The following is a 7,167-nucleotide window of genomic DNA, read 5'->3' as shown; positions in this document are numbered from 1 at the left end:
CCAAAATGGGTGGCCGTATATGGGTGGGACCTACTCATATGTTGGACGAAAATTTCACTCCATATGATTTGAACCACACGTTGGATGATCTTAACCCTCCATTTACTAAGCTACAATTGTAAATGGGCTATTCTCAAGTGGTGATCCTAGCCATTCATTTGTTGGGCATAATGTCAATGTGCTACTCCCATTAGTGGTTGATCCCAACTGTCCATTTAATTGATCTATACCCTTCACTCGATTAGCCCTCAATATACATGGTAGTCCCTTCCAATCCACTCTCACAAACCGTCCAATTAATTGGCTGCACATAAATTGGCCATCCCCTGTTCAATTTCTAAATAAAATAATGGATGCCATATAACGTTGGTCAAAGCTCACTTTCTATTGTATGAGAGAGATATTTGGGCACCATGAAACTATCCCAATGGTCCATCTATGGGCTGCTAGATAAATAGGATTGTGCCTTTCAAATCACTCCAAAGAATAATCTAGACCGTACAAATGATGGTCCACAATAAGAATTCTAGAAAATTAGTGGGTGGGGTCCTTCTATCAAGCTTGGCCGAACATTAAACAAGTGGGTTGTATCCCACCAATAAAATGCATGATCTAATCTGAGCCATCCATTTTATAGCTTGCCATTTAAATTGGTTTCACCCCTAAAATGATTTTCCAAGGCTTATTCGAAACGACCAATTGGTGGGCCATAAGATGATCTGAATTCTTCAAATGATGGGTATTGTGATAAATGAGTTGCGCTCCCATTTTCTTAGCTCTATTTTCCGTGAAAATCCATAAATAACCCTGAAACATCAGAAACACACAAAATACCTTAGTAGTACCGAGTTAAATGAGAAAAATGCGTGTTTCCTACCACTACCATTCACACATAAATGTGTTCATCAAATGCCCACATACTTAAGCTTTGCTTGTCCTCAAGCAAACAAAAAGAAAATAAATAAAAATAAAAACTAAAGAAAAATAAAATCCTAACTCACTTTCGTAGGAATCATGATTGCACTTAGCATGTGCAACAAGCCTTTAAACCCCTAGGTTACCCTAGTGGACGAGTTGTGTCTCGTGGGTGTTTGCAGTGAATATACACACAAAATTCTAAAAATAAACTTTTCTTTTCAAATCCCACTATAGAGTAAAGCCAAAAATTTATAATCCTGTTTCTTTGATAAATTGCTCAAAATATAAGAACAAGAATACCCCCATACTAAAACTTTGCATCCTATCCTAAGTTGGAAAAATTAGAAAAATATTTTAATCAAGGAATCCTCTTTTGAATCTGTCCTACTCTTCTCCCTTAAATTTGCTTCTACTGTAATCGTACCATAAAAGAAATTTGATTCGGAAACTTCGTAGAAAATTTGCAAATTTATATGGCCCACCGTACTTTTCACTTTTCCCATACTTTCTAAGAATAGAACTCACTTTTTGTAATCATCTACTGCTTTTGGCGTGAATGACATGCAGTGCATGCACCAGACACCCAGGCTACTAAGCAATGTCCGACTAATCTTTTGATTTGCATATATCATAGACATTGATGCATATGAGTTCAAGTTTTACCTTTGATTATGTGCAATGCTTTGATTTATTAAGCTTTCTAATTGACCCATGTATGTAGTTTTCAGTCAGTTGCTCTCAAGCCAGTTGGCTTTAAGGAACTAAGCATAAAAACCCTTCATACTTAATAGCTCAAGTCAAAAAGGCTACAAATCAAAACTATAATCAAGAAGCCAACTTTCTAAAAATAATTCTTTCTTTCTTTTGTTTCAACCTTTCTTTCCTTTTTAACCATACCATATAAAAAGCAAGTTTCTATTTCTATTTCTATTTCTTATTTAAATCCTTTTAAAAGAAAGATTCCAAAAGAAAACAAAACTAAGAAAGAAAAGTATTCTTTCTAATTTTCAAATTCCAAAATTAAAATATCCACTAACTTTCTTTCTTAAAATAGAAAACAACTTTCTTTTTAAGAATACCAAGTTCTTTCTAATTTGAAAAATTACCAAAAACAAAAGGAAAAGAAAATTTCTAACTTTAACGATAGAAAATATTAGAAAAGAAAGTTTCCAAAAGCTACCCCCCATAGTTGATTTATGCATTGTCCTCAAGGCATTAAAAATAGAAAGAAAAATAAGAGGACTAAAAATAGAAAGAAGGGTACGTACTGTATTTGTTTAGGCATGATTCGAATAGGAAGGTTCATGGAGATCCATGACCTCTTCCATATCCGGCTTTGACAACTCAATAAACGGCTTTAATCTTTGACCATTAACTTTAAAAATCTCACCATTGCTGGGATTTAGAACCTCGACCGCACCATGGGAGAAAACTTTGTTAACCTCATATGGTCCATCCCAACGGGATCTTAACTTACCTGGAAAGATATGCAATCTTAAAGTGTAGAGAAGCACTTTTTCGCCTTCTTGAAATGATTTTCTCAAAATATGTTTGTCATGAAAAGCTTTTGTCTTCTTCTCTTTATAGATCTTTGCATTCTCGTACGCTTCATTGCGCAACTCCTCCAATTCGGAAAGTTGTAATCTCCTTTGAACACCTGCAGAAAACAAATCAAAATTTAGTTTCTTTATAGCCCAAAAAGCTTTATGTTCCAATTCAACCGGGAGGTGACAAGCTTTTCCATACACAAGACGGTAAGGAGACTAACCAAGATCAGTCTTGAATGCCGTCCTATGAGCCCACAAGGCATCCACTAATCTAATGAACCAATCTTTGCGGTTTGGATTCACTGTTTTCTCCAAAATTTGCTTAATTTGCCTATTTGAAACCTCTACTTGACCACTCGTTTGAGGATGATAAGGGTGGCCAACTTATGAGTAATACCATATTTCTTCATAAGAGCTTCAAACGGTCTATTACAAAAGTGCTTACCCCTATCACTAATGATGGCACGAGGTGTACCGAAGCGCGAAAAAATATTTTCTTTAAGAAACTTGACCACCACCTTGTGGTCATTGGATTTGCAAGCAATGGCTTCAATCCATTTTGACACATAATCTACACCTAATAAAATATACAAGTTTCCAAAAGAGTTGGGAAATGGTCCCATAAAATCAATACCCCACACATCAAAGATTTCTACCACTAAGATCGGGTTGAGGGGCATCATATTTCGCTTTGTAACTCTACCTAATGACTGACAAGATCTACATGCCTTACAAAAATCAAAAGCATCCCTAAAAATACTTGGCCAATAGAAACCACATTGTAAAATTTTGTGCGCGGTTTTCTTTGCACTAAAGTGGCCACCACAGGCTTGATCATGGCAAAAAGATAGAATCGGTTGGTGCTCATGATCGGGCACACATCATCAGACAATCTGATCCGAACAAGTTTTGAACAAATAGGGGTCATCCCAAAAGAAATACTTTACCTGTGAGTGAAATCGGTATTTGTCTTGGTTGGACCAATTATCCGGTGTAGCACCTGTAACCAAGTAATTCACAATATCTGCATACCATGGCTCACTAAAAATAGCAAACAATTGCTCATCAGGGAAGTTTTCATTAATTGGATCTTCGTCATTCTTTGCATTAGGAAGTCTAGACAAGTGATCGGCAACCAAGTTTTCCGTACCATTTTTATCTCTAATCTCCAAATCAAACTCTTGAAGAAGTAAAACCCACCGAATGAGGCGAGCTTTAGCATCCTTCTTTCCAACAAGATACTTGATTGCCAAATGGTCGGTATAAATTATCACATGCGATCCAATCAAGTAGGACCGAAACTTCTCCAATGCAAACACAACCGCTAGAAATTCTTTCTCGGTAGTGGTGTAATTGAGTTGTGCATCATTGAGAGTTCTACTTGCATAATAGATTACATGCGACAATTTATTGAATCTTTAACCCAACACGGCTCCTATTGCAAAGTCGGAAGCATCACACATAATTTCAAACGGTTCGGTCCAATTAGGTGCTCGAATGATGGGAGCCGTAGTTAGCTCCGTTTTCAAACACTCAAAAGAATCGAAGCATTCTTTGGAAAACTCAAATTTTTGATCTTTTGCTAACAAGTTGGTTAGAGGCCTAGCATTTTTAAAAAAATCTTTTATAAAACGCCGGGAAAAGCCCGCATGGCCCAAAAATGATCGAATATCCTTCACACTTTTGGGTGGTGGAAGATGGACAATGAGATTCACCTTGTCTCTATCAACCTTAATTCCCTCTTTAGAAATCACATGTCCTAGAACGATGCCCTCTTTTACCATAAAATGACACTTTTCCCAATTGAGGACAAGTCTTTTCTCTACTCCTTTCTAAGACCAATTTTAAGTGATGTAAACATTCGGCATAGGTGGAGCCATGAATAGAAAAATCATCCATAAAAACCTCTAAGAAGGTCTCCACCATGTTAGAAAAGATACTCATCATGCATCTTTGGAAAGTTGCCGGTGCATTGCATAACCCAAAAGGCATGCGTCTATAAGCAAACGTTCCAAAGGGGCATGTGAATGTCGTTTTCTCTTGATCTTCAGGAGCTATGGGAATTTGGTTGTAAACGGAATATCCATCAAGAAAGCAATAATACTCATGACCTGCTAACCTTTGTAACATTTGATCAATAAAAGGCAAAGGAAAGTGATCCTTCCAAGTTGCGGCATTAAGCTTTCGGTAGTCAATACAAACCCGCCACCCTGTTTGAATACGAGTAGGAATAAGTTCATTGGTGGCGGACTGTATAACGGTAACTCCCGACTTCTTAGGCACTACTTGGACAGGACTCACCCATTGGCTATCCGAGATGGGATAAATGATCACATTATCTAACCATTTTAAAATCTCTTTTTGGATGGCTTCCTTCATCACAGGATTAGCCCTTCTTTGATGTTTCCTCGAAGGTTTGGCACCCTCAACGAGATGGATGTGATGTTGCACAATCAAAGGGCTAATTCCTTTGATGTCGGCATTGTCCAACCTATGGCTTCCTTGTTATCTTTTAGCAATTTAATGAGTTCCTCCTCTTGAGGGGAGGTTAGGTCCGCAGCAATTATTACAGGCAAAGTACAATTATCACCCAAAATGCATAGTGTAAATGAGAAGGCAAAGGCTTCAACTCCAACTGTGGCGCTTCTTCGATTGATGTCTTTGGAAGAGATGTTGTGAATGGTCCAACAGGCTCCACGTTTTGGATGGCAAAAGCTTTGGAAAAGAAATCATCTCCATCATTTCCTAGTTCGTCCAAGCATTCTTGGAATCCTGCATCAAAATCAATTTCAAAATTAGAAATAATATCGTCAGGAAAAGAATGCAACATATTGATTTCTTCATGAAAATTTGGTTGCATACCCAATCTAAAGACATTAAAATCAACTGATGTGTTTCCAAAAGACAATTTCATTAAGCCATTCCTACAATTAATTAAAGCATTGCTAGTAGCAAGGAAAGGCCTACCAAGGATGATAGGGATTTGATCCTTGATATTAGCAACGGGCTCGGTATCTAACACAACAAAATCTACGGGAAATAAAAAATCACCTACTTTAACTAACACATCCTCAACCATCCCTTTGGGTGTTTTAATTGATCTATCCGCCAATTGAAGAGTGACGGTGGTTGGTTTGAGGTCTCCTAATCCTACTTGCTTAAATACAGAAAAAGGCAAGAGATTTACACTTGCACCCAAATCCAAAAGAGCATGTTCAATATTTGTGTTACCAATAGTGCAAGAAATAGTAGGACATCCTGGATCCTTATACTTAGCCACCATTTGTTGAGACAAGATGGAACTTATATTTGCGGCCAAGAAAGCTTTCTTGGGCACATTAGTTGTGCGCTTTTGTGTGCACAAATCTTTCAACACTTTGGCATAAGTAGGGACCTGAGAAATCGCATCTAATAAAGGAATGTTAATTTGCACTTGTTTAAACACATTTAAAATTTTATCCATGGCATCCACCTTCTTATTATTAGCAAGTCTCCTTGAAAAAGGAGCTTTAGGAATGAAATCTCGTGCAGGGGGAGAAGTTACCTCTTTTGTACTTACCTGTTTGGGCTCCTCTTCTGAGCCTGTGGAGGAAAGTTCTTCACTTACCTCCTTTGGAAGATCTTGCACATTGTTAGAAGGTTCAGATCTGACCTCCTCCTTGTGGTAATTTCTACCACTCCTTAAAGCATATACGGCATTACATTCGTTGGAGGGCTCTTGCGGCGGCAAAATTGGTTGAATGGCATTCAACTGATTTGGCGGTACCTGTTGATTCACATTCATATTCACGTTCCTTGGATTAGGAACGGGTTGACTTGGCATCTTTTCCTTTTCCCTCTCATGCAACGCCATGGCAAGTTGGGAGATTTGCTTCTCCATGTTGTGTTGGCTTGTCATGAAAGTGCTAGTGAGAAGTTCTATGCTTTTTTCTAAGGAAGCTATGCGTGTCGACTCTCCTTATTTTTGAAAACCCGGTGGTTGCTGATTTGAAACATTATTAATCATGGGGTTTTGAAAAGTAGGAGGGGAAGGGGATGGCCGAACAAAAGTGGGAGGGAAGGTGGGCCTAGGTTGGCTGAATTAGCCTTGGCCTTGGAAATTAGATGGTCCACCTTGACTCCATGAAAAGTTGGGATGATTTTTCCATCCTGAATTATAAGTGCTAGAATAAGGATTATTAGAATACAAAGCACTTACATTCTCATTAGAATTACCAAATTTAGCAAGAGTTGGGCACTCTTCCATGACATGGTCTGTGGCTTGACACCAACTACACATAGGAACACTATGTGCAATTTGATTGACTTGTGAAGGTCCTTTGACAACTATGGCTTCTAGCCTTTTGATTAGGCTATCAAGATGGGCCTCTTTTTCCACGGCACCCTCTATTAGAAATCCCTTACTTGAAGTGGCTCTCTCACCGTCTTGAGTGGATTCCCACTCTCTTGTTTTTTTTGCCAAATCAAGTAAGAAGTTCCATGCCGCGGCCTCATCCGTGAAAGATGTAAAGCCGTTAGGACACATGGATTCAAGAAGTTGCTTTGTTTGGTAATCTATGCCCTCATAAACAATTTGGCATAAGTGCCACAAATCAATTCCATGGTGAGGACACTCTTGGAGTAGGTCTTTGAACCTCTCCATAAACTTAGAAAATGACTCTAATGGCTTTTGTTTGAATTGTAAAATATCGTTCCTAAGCTT

At 38.2% G+C, this 7,167-nt stretch overlaps 1 non-coding gene and 1 pseudogene across 1 annotated transcript; one reads left to right on the top strand and one right to left on the bottom strand.

Moving 5' to 3' along the window:
- Positions 1-2,195: 2,195 nt before the first annotated feature.
- Positions 2,196-6,095, bottom strand: LOC143888820 (uncharacterized; annotated as a pseudogene).
- A 965-nt stretch (positions 6,096-7,060) lies between these two features.
- LOC143845707 (small nucleolar RNA R71) lies at positions 7,061-7,167 on the top strand. Its single transcript, XR_013234504.1, has one exon. It is a non-coding gene; the product is annotated as a small nucleolar RNA R71 (small nucleolar RNA).

The sequence above is a fragment of the Tasmannia lanceolata genome, unplaced genomic scaffold, assembly GCF_043159265.1.
Source record: "Tasmannia lanceolata isolate RefF3 unplaced genomic scaffold, GAP_Taslan_0.1 ptg000002l, whole genome shotgun sequence".
NCBI lineage: Eukaryota > Viridiplantae > Streptophyta > Magnoliopsida > Canellales > Winteraceae > Tasmannia > Tasmannia lanceolata.
This window is presented reverse-complemented; position numbering and strand designations above follow the sequence as displayed.